This window comes from Vanellus vanellus (assembly GCF_965231255.1).
Source record: "Vanellus vanellus genome assembly, chromosome: 3".
Lineage (NCBI taxonomy): Eukaryota > Metazoa > Chordata > Aves > Charadriiformes > Charadriidae > Vanellus > Vanellus vanellus.
Genome location: NC_138907.1, coordinates 51,688,765 through 51,702,156, shown reverse-complemented (window position 1 = coordinate 51,702,156; position 13,392 = coordinate 51,688,765). Strand labels below are relative to the sequence as shown.

General features: G+C 42.7%; 1 long non-coding RNA gene across 1 annotated transcript; it reads right to left on the bottom strand.

The window, feature by feature from the left end:
- Positions 1-11,758: 11,758 nt before the first annotated feature.
- On the bottom strand, positions 11,759-13,133 carry LOC309669805. Its single transcript, XR_014268946.1, has 4 exons — positions 13,054-13,133; positions 12,173-12,407; positions 11,965-12,029; positions 11,759-11,889 (listed from the first exon to the last, which is right to left on the bottom strand). It is a non-coding gene; the product is annotated as an uncharacterized lncRNA (long non-coding RNA).
- Between the last annotated feature and the right edge of the window lie 259 nt (positions 13,134-13,392).

Below are 13,392 nucleotides of genomic sequence, written 5' to 3'. Positions count from 1 at the left end.
TTTGCGGGATTTTCCTGCCGCCATATGTGTCTGCCCTGTTTTTCCTTCTCTACCCCTTTTTTTTTCTCTCCTCACGCACCCTTCTAGCAACCCCTTCCCAATAAAATGCCGCACCAGGAGGCAGAGCAGCCTGGCACTGGCCTTTCAATATATTTAAACACTAGCAATTCACTGAGCTGGAAAATTGTAAATCTGCAATTTTATTGAAAAAGGTGGTCACCCTGTTCTTTGGAGCCATGTTCAGAGACAGCAGGATAATTAATGGACCCTTATGTGACACAGAGGCAAAGAACAGCAAATTTTAATAAAACCGGTAAGATGATTTTTTTAATTTCTAAGAAACAGCTTTCCATATGCAGTTTTGTGCATTGTTACGAGAAGAGAAAGGCTGTTAAAACCATCCTGTGCAGGTGAAAACATTGTCACACAACCTTTTTTTCCTCTGAACTAACATGGAGGAGGACAGCAAATGGCACTGAGGGATTAGTAACGTCTGGTAACAGTGTGTATGCGGCGCCTACCCTGCACCGTGTCTAGACACCTTCCTAGCATTTCATGAAACAGCATTTCAAACCAAAACAGAGGCAGACCAGAGCTGTCAACACAGCCCATTTTAGTTATAAAGTGCATCCTTACTTGATGTGCTGCTGGGAAAGTTAAGCAAGACACACAACCCAAGTAAAAAAGCTTTCAAGTGGGCAATATGAAAGGGGAGACAAAAGGCCACCAAAGTGGAAAAAAAAAGGTGAAAGGTTTCACAGGAAGGACAGGAGTCTCTCACATAGAGGGGAGTATAAATGAAATGAAACAGAGCTTTTCATCATCCTTTTTACGAAAGGTGGGTGGACTGATGTAGCTGTACTGAATTATGGATAGTAGTGTGAATTACGTGCACAAAGAGTTACTAAACAGATGATATAACCCCAGTCTGGAGGAGAAAAAGGCCACAGAACTAAACAACCTGGCCCCAAAAGTACAGAAGAAGTGGAGAGAGAAGAAGCATCAGCTTTTTTAGGGAAACCCTTTGGAATTAAGGACATGGTATGAACTTAGAGTGGACTACCTCGTCCGGAATACATAAATGTGCGTGTCTCATTTTTTGGAATAAGAGTACTTTTTCTGAATCAGCGAAGCCACTTTAGCAGGAACATGTTTTCCGGAATAAGTCGTTAAGCAGCTAAGCCCTGTGAGAAAAGAAGTACTCTGCAGAGAGGATAGGGAATATGGCAGCTGTAGAGCAAGCTCTTGGTTGCTGACGGTCACTTGCCTTTGTTAGATAATTAAGATTTCCTAACACCTAAATGAAATGGTTGGCTGGGGCCTGGGCCTTCCGCGCTCTTGGGAGGAGCTCTGCCAAGTAAAGATAACTGAAATGCCAGGTTAAAAACAGACTTCTTCCACCCTCTCTGTTCTCCTTATTCTGCCAGCTCTGTCGTTCAGTCTCTAACACATCCATCATTCAGGAGCTGACTCATGTGCTTAGTCCCTCATTTACACAGCAAGCCCTGCAAACGTTGGGCATAGCTGAAAGGGCGTGAGGTAGTGATATCTGTCAAGAGTAACTATTAATTCAACTCCATGATATTTAAAATAAAGTAAAAGAGCATATCAATTTGTTTCCTTACCTATGTTAAGCTGTATTATTTATGAATATAGCCTGTGTACTAGAAGAAGAGCATCTGCTGTGAGCTTGAAAAACAAATTATTGTTGCCCATTAACATCTTTACATAAATATTTGGGGGATTTGTGTATTAATGTTGTATTTTGTAAAAGATTCTCTCTCCTGTTAGCCCCACAGCCTCTTCAGGTTCTTATTTTCTGTGCAACAGCAGTTGTACATGGTTATAACAAATCAGGCCTGATGAACCACAGGCTCTTGCGCACTTGTTTCCATAGCTGGGTGCAGCACTCGGTGAGAGGAGCCACTCAGGCATATGGCCTGTAATAAGCCGAGCTCCAGTGAGTTGGAACTTCCTGCTTCGACAGCTATTTGGCCATTTGTTTTCTTGCTGCAGCTCTTTGATTATTCCCCTCCTCCCTTTGACAGAAAGATGAAAGCAGCCACAGGGTTTATGTGCCACCTCCACCAAACGTTGCCCATATTCCAGTAATCAGGCAGAAAACAGGGGACATGGGCAGGGAAAAGGTGCCCACTGACTCTGGAAGTCCCGAGGATTGAAAGGCACATATTCTGCTGAAAGAGACACTAACGTATGTGCAGTTAAAACTTCCCAAACCAGCTACGAAGGCTTGTGGTGACCTTTCAGCTGAGGTTGTCTGTGCAGCAACTGGCAGTCTCAGTTTTCTCTCTTACACCAAGACTGGGATAATTATTTTTCACAGTGTATGTCCTCAGTAATTATTACAGCATTTCATTTATAGGCACATCATCTTAAAGGTATTTAAATACTTTAATCCAACTCAGTGAAAAATATAACTTAAAGCAAACAGGCGACATGCCTAGTGCAATGCCAGAATTGGAAATAAGGCTGAAAACTTTCAAAAAAATGAGTAAACAAACATAGGGCTTTGTGCAACATAAACACTCAAGGAGGAAACAAGCAAGAAGAAAAAGCTTCATCCCTGGCCTAAAGAATGGCAAGTCATACAAGTTCTGAGGAGACTTCAAGGGGGCTTTCAGCAAACCAGGCCTTGTTTCCCTCCTCTCAAGCCTATATCTTGAGCACACAAGCTGATCAAACATTTATTGCTACTGAAGATACAGGACAACAGCTAGGTTGCCTTCTGAGCCCTGGGATAGCACAGAGAGAGCTCTACATTTGTCCTAATTGGAACAAACTGAGAAGTTTTACATCAAACTGTTTTGCAACAGACAGTGGAGCTTTCAGTGGCAGTGAATTTTTCATGAAATGGTACTGCTTTCCACAGAACATGTAAATTTTTCATTGAAAACCTGTGCAGGCAAACCAAGAAACTAGATGAAATACTTGAATGCTGAAGGGCCATCACAGCACTCCAGAGGTCTCAAGTTCCTCCCGTTCCCATTCTTTATTGGGGACTTTGCCCCTCAGTCAAACTACATTTCCCAACAACACTCTGACCAGGCAGCACCACTGATGCATACCTTCCCACGTACACGAGAGAAGAATACCATTCATTACAGAAGATGCAAGAAGTCACCACATTATGTTTATTTGTTGGGACTGGCAATCCTCTACCACCTAACTCGGTAATTGTTGAAGGGATAGGGAAGAAAAAAGCATGAGTAAAGGGCAACGTGGAAGAGAAATGGGCATGGATCCTTTCAGCCTACTCAACTGCAGCAGCTATTTTGTGTAGGAAATGAAGCGGTGCTAGAGGGCCCTCCAAAAATGAACAGCAAAGTCACTGAAGTATGAAAAACTAATTGAGCAGAAAAAGAGGCCACTCAGTCTTGCTCAGTGACAGCCATAGGATATGTCATCCAGCTTTCATATAGAGATCAGCTCAGCACCCAGTCAAGGTGCGAGAGAAGTGAATATGTTGGGTGAAGGAGAATTTACACCCAAATAGCGCAAAGAGGACCACAAAAAAGTATAGAGGAGATTCAGGAAAACAGTCTTTGACATGCTCAAGCGGAAAGCGCGCACTGACAAGAAAAGTAACTTAAAGTCAGTTGGTGACTGTAGTTACTTTCCAGAGAGGATTGCTTTTGATTTCTGCAACCAGAGTCTCAGCTGGTGTAACTTAGATAGCTGATTTCAGTAAAATCCATGTCAATTTACCTGTTGAGCCTCTTGCCCTTAGAGAACTGGCGTATTATCTAAGGTGAAAAACACATGCTTTGGCTATGCTTAAACTTCTGTTCAGAACTGACAATGCTTCCTCCCAGCTATTCAAAAAACAGAGGTAAAAAGTTGCTTTCACTCCTGAGATCAAAAAAATCTGGCGTTTAGTTTTGAAAAGAAAAGGGAATCTTCTGAAGCAAGGTGAAGAGTAGGGATGTTAATGTAGGGAAGCTTTTAAACATATCTGCAAAGAGGATCAGAAATAAACATGCAAAAGGAACTCGACACATTTCTCGAAGGGAAAAGTTATGAATGACTGGATATGTTTGAAACTTGGTGAGATGACTTTCAGAACCAAAAGATCAAGAGTCTCTTGATCAAGGGAATCTAGGAGAGGCAGAAAGAGAAGCAGAGGTGAAGGAGTATAAGCCCATAGCGAAAAATATTTCTTGCTGTGTTTCAGGCCCTTTTTCTTTCTGGTTAGAGCTGTGGTGGGGAGGAAAGGAAAAACATACGTGAGCGCCTGTCTTTTAAAGCTGGGTAACATACACTGAGCCTCAGAGAAAGGTTTGAGTTGGGCTCTGTTTGAGGAACAAACTCTGATCAATTCTCATCTGAGTGGTTGTCATTTACTCATCCTTCTGTACAAGGGAAAATAATTGGTGAGCTGATCAGATAAGGAAAGGCCAACCGAGGTACCTGATTATAGCAGAAAGCTGTTCTATGGGAAGAATTAGCCTCTTGATTCCCTGAGTCACATAGAAAACTGGAGAAAGATAAAGAAAATTATCAGGCGCTGACCAGGAATTTACTGGATTGTTTTGACTGTGCCAAGTGGTTCACAGGGCAGGATGTTCAGCAGGGCTTCTGATGCTGCTCCAGAAAAGCCTGGCATAGGGCCTTCCCTGAGCTTAAGGTCAGTGGGTGAGCATGTCTGTGGGCAACATGGGTGACTCAGTCATTGATAGGAGCTCAATGATCATCCACAGAGTAGCAGGTAGTGATCCGTGACTACCGTGCCGTTACCTGTTCCTGTTCCTTCAGTACTGGCGATACAGAAAGTAGCTGTAGCAGCAGAGAAGTGCCTAGCATGGCTGGGAGGACGTGCACCAACCCCATGTGCTATTGAGATCTTTTACAAAGCTGATGCTGCGGGTGGGTGCCGCCTGCCTGGCTGCCGGCTTTCGGCTCCATCCCCATGCAAGGGCTCACTGGCTAAGCTGCTGCAGCTGCCTGCAGCCACTGCTGTGCTCATCTTTGATCAGCTGAACTTAAAATACAAATTGCTATTGAGACAGGCAGTGGCTTTTCTTTCTCCAAGATGCGGATGCTGGCAACTGCTGTAAAATTCCATGTTGAATATTCCTCTGTGTGTGTGCGCACTCCGTTATTTACAATATCCACTTAGAAGCATTAAAGCCAAATGCCTTTGTCAGCTTTGTCTTTTTCTATCTGACAACTTCTGATGTCATTTTACTTTTGTTTGTGAATCTCGGCCTGCTTGCTGCTGAGTCACAGAAGAAGGCAACAGATGATAAATATAGCCCCTTGTCAACCCAGAAAGCTGTGGACCACTGGAATGACAATCAGAAAGGGAGTCTTTTTTAACCAGCAATAGCAGAACAGAAGGATCCTGTTTCCTGTACGGATTTCCCTGTCACTCACAAGGTTTGATTGATGTGGGCTGCATCCTCCAAAACAGAAATGTGAGTATCTAGAGTCAGTAGCAGAGACTGTCCTATCTATGGGAATAGGAGCAGAGGAAACACAGCATTCCCCATACCAGTTCCCTGAAGCAGCTACCTGCTGCTAGAAATTGTAAAATTGACAGCAGGAAGCTGAAATACAGAAAGGTGACTGAACTGTTCCATCCATGTTCTGATTTCCAGAGGTTTCATTGCTCATCCAGCAGTCCTCAGTCTTTCAACTGGCCTGACTGAGGCATGAATTACTCAAATATATTGTCCACATTTTTAAGTTTTAGGAAATTTCTACTGTTGCTAAGACCAGCACATTTCAGATTCACTGGAGGGTGATGGCATCACAAGAGACGACTGTGTATCCACACGGTGCTGGAGTCATTGCTAATTGATTCTCTGAGACTGAGAGGATAAGTCTACATAGTGTGTTATGATACAATTCTTAGAAAATTGGCAGGCTATGGAGTCCACTGACGCACACCACCATCCTTGCAGCCGCAGAGTCAGGTGGAATGATAACTATGATGGGAACTTCAAGTTAATGAATGAAAAGAACTGGGAGTAAGATCTTACGCTGCATCGTGGTGGAGATTACATGGTTGTCCAGCTGGTAGCTTGAGAGATGGAGTGAGACAACAAGATGTATCTCTTCTTCCATATGAATGAAAGTCTTTCTGGGACCTCTACAATGGAAGAACACTGTGACTAATCCATGGACTTGGAGGTATCTATCAGCCTTATTCAAGACAGCATATAGACCCTCTGATGTTCTTCACCAAGACAGTCCAAAATACTTTCATCAACAGTAAAGGATTAAAAACAGCCACCACAAAGTCCTGCCTGTTTTCCTGGGAAAAGTAGTGTTTCTGAAGTACTGTGGGAAACCACAAGAAGGATCCTGGGGTACCTCTGAAAAAGGCTGGTAACCACAGGGAACCGCTGGATCGAAGTATAAGATGGGCTAGGTGAGATCCCTGGAATTAAACTCCCACTACAAACACAAGCCTCTTCATAGGTGTTTTGGCTTGAAAACATTCTCTGTCTCTCATGGCCAGGTTTGTTTTGCTATAAAGGATTCACTCAAGCAGGCAGCAGGGTAATGCACAGACTTCCCTCAGGGCACAAAGAGCAAGGAAGTATCATTTCTAAAACTGTGATTGTCAAATCACAGCAGTTGAAGGTTGCAGTGCTAATGTAGACTCTCCTGCATGCACAGCTAGCAATGTAGTGTGTTTGGGAGTCTTCCACCACCTACTATTCTCAGCTTTCTCCTTTACTCTCTTTTCAAAGTTGCATCACATATAATACAGTGCTGCTACTTCCAAAGTCCAGTCCCCTGAGGAAACCCAGAAAGTCATTCTGTTGTTCCCCATCTTATTTGCATCCACAATAATTACTCAGGCAGTAATTGAAGGGACTTTGAATATTTATTAAAACTACATCAAAGGTGCAGCGCTGTTTTCCCTTCTTACATGACCTGCAAGGAAACAGAAGAAAACCCCGGGTAATTCCATTCAAGTTATTTAGTCCCATAGCTTTCATCTAAGTATTTTTTCTAAGGGGTTATAGGCTGGGTTTTGTTGTTGTTCTTGCCATGGCTAATTTAATTCTCTGCATGTGTTTCAAGCATTTTGCTAAGGAGCCACATTGTTTGTAATGACATGGATGGTGACGGAACATCAGCCCCTCTCTGAGGTCCTACACTGGCTGAGGGGAAAGCTCACAGATTCACAATCTCCTTGTCAGGCCAAAAGGTATGCTATAGCCCATTTATTTCAGAGACAAATGCCAGCAGGATTGAAATCTGCAAGTTTGCCTGCTCAATGTGAGCAGCAAAAAGAGGCTGATCCCCTTCCAAGCAAGAAAGTTGAAGAGATGAGAACGTTAGCCCACTAAGCCACAGCACTAGAGTTGATTTCCAACTTAACAAGGATAAAACACATTTTATTCACTGCAAAGTGATAGCTTCAAATAGATATTCAAAATATATGGCTGAAATAATTTCTCCTACTCACACTCTAAAAAAGATGTCATTGCCTTGGTACTAGTGGAGCATACTACGTTACATACTTACCCTTTTCATGGGTTTGACATTAATGCAACAATAAGCACAGGATTGACAGCTGATTTATTTATTTATTTACTTAGGACAATTCCATGCATTAAATAGAAAATCATTAGCATCAGCTGGTCTTAGGGCTTTCTAACTGTTTATCCTTCCTAAAAATAAGTGCACTTTCTTAAAAAAAAAAAAAAAGAAGAAAGAAAGTGTGGTTTTGTTGTGCAGTGTAGGCTATGATTTTCCGTTGTTATGGGTTATGGTAGCAAATTAAAGTAGAAGCCCTTCTGAACTCAGAAGTAAACCAAATTGACAGCAATTGGATGTTTCTCTGGCTTCAGGTGCCTCAGTGACCTCAGTCCAACTTGTCTGGGTCTCAATATTTTGCTCACTTATTTCACTTTGCTCACCTAATTCAGCTAAAACCCCTTAGCTTTCATGGCGCAGAACCAGAGATTTGGCAGAAATGCTTCCCACTGTCTGTCTCCACCTACCACCTGGTGTGGTATTTTACAAAACACAGGTGTTTATTTGCCTCCTACCCCAACCACACATAAATAACAGAGCATTTTGGCTGTTCCAGCATGTCTGTTGTGTGAGAGCACTGTCCTTTTCTCATGAGCATCAGCCTGGGTTGTAGATGAGATTCATTTCATGTTACTGAGCTGTGGAAAAAGTAAGGAGGTATCATCCATAGTATTTGGTTTTGCTCCTTTGGGAGGGCAGACCTTTCCGGTTTAAGGTGTCTTCCAAATAGCTTGGATTCATTAACGTCTGGAGCTGCCTTTTGTGCTGGTGCCTCACAGTACAGAAACCTGAGACATTAGCGTAGACCAGACATCTAACTTTTTGACAGCTGTGACTGGTGGAGATGAATCCCACTGCAGGTAACATCCCCTGTTATTTTTATTAGTCAAGGCTAGCCCAAGTCACTTCAGCATACTGTTCTTGCTGACCCTGTTTTTTGTCCTAGTCCCCAGTCACAACCAAGTCCCTCACAAGAAACTCAGCTGCCAGAACTTCAAAGCCGTGTCTTCTCCCTCAGAAAACTGCACTTGTGTGCAGTTATCCTTTGCTTACTCCTCATTAAAAAGATATGCGTTGTCAAGGTTAATTCTGCACGTGTCTCATTCTTTCTGCAGTTCTATATTGCATTTTCATAGTTAGGCTTTGTTGCCTGCACTAACTGAAAACTATTAAAAACGTACAGTGCTTAAAAACAAACAGGGGTCAAAAAGAAAGCTTCTAAGTATCCCCCTTGCTGCTGGCAACCATTACTTGCAGTTACAAAGCAGATCATTTAAACCTTGTCTATCTGTCTCCCACATTTCTAAAGCATCTCCTTCCTGATGGAGCTTTAGCTTTAGCTGTCCGATTCTTTCACTCAGGGTATTTTCTTCACATTACTCCTGTTAACATATCTTGTTGAGAAATCACTCAGGGCCAAGGCATCTGACAGAGGTCTGCTGCTGTCAGCGCCCGTGTCCTAACTGATCGGTACTGGGTTACAAGAGTTTCATGAGCTTCTGTGACGCAGCACAGCAACCAGCAGCCAAGGGCTTCCTCATCTCTGGCTTGTAAGGCATAGGTACGCCAGGGACTGCAGCATGTATTTTTTGAAGCTTGTATGACCAAGTAGCAGGTGCTATGTTTCCTGAACCAACAGTGAGGTTTGCAGTTTCATTCTGGTATTATATCACATGCTTATTTAATATTTTGGTGTGGATATCACAGCAGGTAACTAGAAGATGAGATGGATGTTGAGACCAAACTATTTGAAATAGCACCCACCCCTCTGCATAGGACTCAGCTGCTCTGTCTACGTTGCAGTCCTTGGTCCCCTGTTTATTTGGACTGGGGAACTAACTTAGCGCTGGATGTTGTGGTTCCCTCTCTCCTCCCACACAATTGGGGTTGTGTTTTGTTTTGATTTTGTTTTGTTTGATTGTTTTTTTTTTTTTTAAGAGGCAACAGGAAGATGGCAAGTACTCAGGTCTTGTAATGACATTCGGGGAGGGAGGAATCAGGCTACAACCCAAGAATGAATGAAAAGTTATCTGTCCCATGGTGTAGACAACATCGTTGTTGGGAGTAAATATGCAGACTTTTACCAAGTTAGTCTTCTGACTCTTTATAACACAAAACTTTTGAGTTTCTGGTACTTATGATGTGATGCAAATCCAGAATGATTCTGTTGACCTCAGTTCTGTGGCCACTGTCAGATGCTAATTTTAAATACACTTGTAGCTTTTTGACAATTTAGGGATTAATCCTACGCTGACAGAACCGATGGATTGCACAGAGTAATATAAATTATTTTGGTTTTGCACTGACAATGAATTATGTACAGCAAACCTTAATTGTTATTCTGATCAGGTTGCAGTACATAAATCCAGTCTTCCACTTACACCACAGCATACATCATTGCTACAGTTGTCCTTAAGTCCTCAAACTTAAGTCCTCAAACTATATATACATGTATATTTAGATATACACACAAAAACTCTCTTTTATACACACAAGTCTGTATATAAATATAAACATACAAGCATATATATAAAAATCTCTGAGCTCTTGTGACCTACAATAAAGAATTACAAATTGGATAAAGGATAAATGCAATTTTCTTTTTTTCTTTTTTTCTAGAATGGGCTGCACATCCTGTGAATGGAGCTAAAGTAAAGCATAATTTGCAGCATAGAAAGGAAATGGTTTTGATGTTTATGAATAACTACTGTCAAATTTGTACAAGTAAAATACAATACACTGGATATATATACACAGCAGCCCCCTTCATGTTTAAAACATTCTCGAGAGCTTAACAAGTGATAACCTAAGATAAAGCTACTGTTAGGTCAAAGAATGAATTAAACAAGTGTTGCCTTTAGTCTTGACATGAAAGCATTTACAGAGCCAATGTTCTAAATCTCTGCTGGCAGAATATTCAGAGGTGGAAAACGAAAGAGCACTTAAGATGCACAGGCTCTTTCAGCTATGGATTTATAATGATATTGCTGTAGAGCATTTGTAGAACACAAAACCTGACTTGGGCAGTAAGGAAGTAATACCTCAGCTGGCTATGTAGGGCCTGGAGTTTAGATTAGCACCTGGAATACCTTTAAGAGCTAGTGAAAGCCTGAGAATAGATCACCTTCTGGGGGACTGACAGCAATAGCAGCTGACTTGGTGACCCTTTCCTCCCCCTCGCTGCTTTCTTAAGTTCATACAACTCCAACTTTTTTCTTGCATACATTTTGCAGGTACACTTCATGATTACACAACTACCAGGCTGAAAGCTCCTAAATGGGTACCACTGGCACAATGGCTACAGACAAAGTTTGTCCAAGGAACTACTTCTCTTCTGTCCTGAGTGAATCAGCATGAAGCAGGGGAGAGGGGATTTCACCCTCTGTGGCCGGTCACTAAATTTTGGCCAAGCAGTTTGTTGGGTTGCTTTCGTGATGCAGACACCTGTCAGCCAAGATTCAGAGAACTGGTAAGATCTGGGTGGACCCTCCTTCCCCAACAGCATCAAAAAGCTGATGGACAGTTACGACTTGCAGTTGTTCCTCAACTGATCCCAACTCAATCCAGCTCTGGGGTGTGGACCATACTCCATCATAGTTTTGGTTATGTTGTATTGGAGTGAACCATTTGTCCCTTCTTGAACCCCCAAATGTGCTTTTAAATAAATTGCACTTACTTTTGAAAACCTCTGGTTCATTTTTGAAATGCCTTCAGGAAAATCAAGGGGCCAACAACAAAGATAAAACTCTGAGGACATTTAGAAGTAGACAAGACTCAGGTCCCAGACAGAAGCTTTTCATCATTATAACTTTTTCATCTTAAGTGCAGTAGACAGAGCCACAGACTAAATTGTCCTTGACCCAAATTTTATTTTGTCGTATGTCCCTCTATTTTGAAACAATCTGTTTCAGGAGAGTTCCAATGAAGAGTCAAAGTGCCTGAAATTGGAAAAAAGTGGATTTTAGCTGCTTAACTCCAGAATTTCTATCCAAATCTCCCTTGCTGCTCACACTCCATCAGTCTTGCATCTTGTTTTCCTTGCCATAAGCTCTAGAGGTGCCCGAGATTCTGTTTTCCTGACACATAAAAGCACCCTCTGTCTATCTCCAGTCTAATAAGAGTCTAAAAATTATGCAGACAAATACTTGTTACAGAGTATACCTCAGTCGCAGGCGCAGGATCAGACACGACACAAAAGGGACAAGCACCTGTACGTCCTAGAAGAGCCTGCTGGTGAGGAAGTGGCAGGACAGGGTCTGTGCCCTCTGCAGCCTGCCAGGGTTCAAGCACATATCTCCACACTGCGGAAGGGGTCCTAACCTTGGCAAGGCAGACCAGCCTAGGCAGAGGCTCTCTCCACTGGGCTCACTGCATCTGCACAGGAAAAAGAACACAGAGATTGTGGGACAAACGAGATGCGAGGAGGGCTCAAGCAGCTGGGGCACTCACCTGCACTCCTGGAGATGTCGGGAGTTCAGGCCCTCACACGCCAGGGATGACAACATACCTGCTACCTTTGAATAAAAAATCGAATTTCACAAATCCATTCCTTTGTGTAGTCCCTGCTTAGATCCCCAGGTCTATGTAAGGTGCGGTAGCACTTTTACTCAACGCGCCATTTCATTTTACGTTTGTAAATGGCTTTTAGAGTGCTTACCTGAAGAGGAGGTGCTTGCCAAGGGACTGGCAGCTGATTGCGGTAAGTCGTCAGCACCTCACGGTGAAGGGGCTGCACCGCACACTTTATGCCGAGGAGCTCACGGCTCGGCTGTGCGAGAGCACAGCCCTCCGCTGTCACCGTGCTGAACGTCTCTACGTAAAAACGGCTTAAAAGGCTGCTGCTAATATTTACCAGAGGTTAATTCCAGAAGTCAGGAAAGCTGATGTTTTGTCTGAAAACAAACACAATGTATGTTTGTACTGGAAGTTGTAAACAAGGAGGCATGCTGGGTAGGTAGCCTCCAGCTAGCAGAATTTTTTAAAAATCCTGAGACTTGTCTTTACATTATTTATAGTCTGGAGAAGATTCATTGTTTGTGAAACAACAGGCAGCTCTTGTGCTACATCTATTGACACAGTGAAACCTTCTTGGATTGAAATTTGCTTTGATATCCTGTAGAGATTTCCTCCCAAAATCTGAGTTTCTTAAATGCGCTGCACTCAAGCTCGCCCCTTCTCTCACATGCACGCTCTCTCGCTGCGTCTCGTACACTGCGTAAAATACTTCACAGTGAACCGAACCCCATGTGGTGGGAGAGAATTATCAAGGGTGTATAGTATCTTTAAAGAGCAAATTAGTAAAACACTGATTCTTATTAACTCAAATAAAAGCAAATTTCATGAAGCCATTAGCAAAGAGTGAAATAACTGTTATGTACACAAAGTTGGTGTGTTCTCTGCAGAACATAACACGAGATACTACTTTTATAATATTAGGAGAAAGCAGGGAACAAAGCAAGAAAGAGTACTGAAAGACTGATTCCTCCCCCAGGAAAACAAGACAACACGCTGCATCCTAAGAGAATAGTCTGTACTCACTGCCATCCTTTCTCCTTCGTGGCAATGCAGGAGCAGACAGCAAAGACTCAGTGGGCCAAATTCCATTGCATGTAACTCCTCTGAAATCCAAGATAGTACACCAGAGATTAACGCCGCCTGTATCAGACTCAAAACCGGTTTTGCATTTTATTTATTGCTATTTATTGAACTGCAGTAGCCCCTAGAGGCTCTCAGTAGGACTGCCGTCCCATTGTGCTTCAAGAACTAACATTTAAGGACAACGATGGGACACTTGGGCACTCACTTTGGTTTCACCGGGGTCTAGTACAAGCTCAGAAGTCTTCTCCTGCACTTCCTTTCCAGAGATCAGCTTCATGT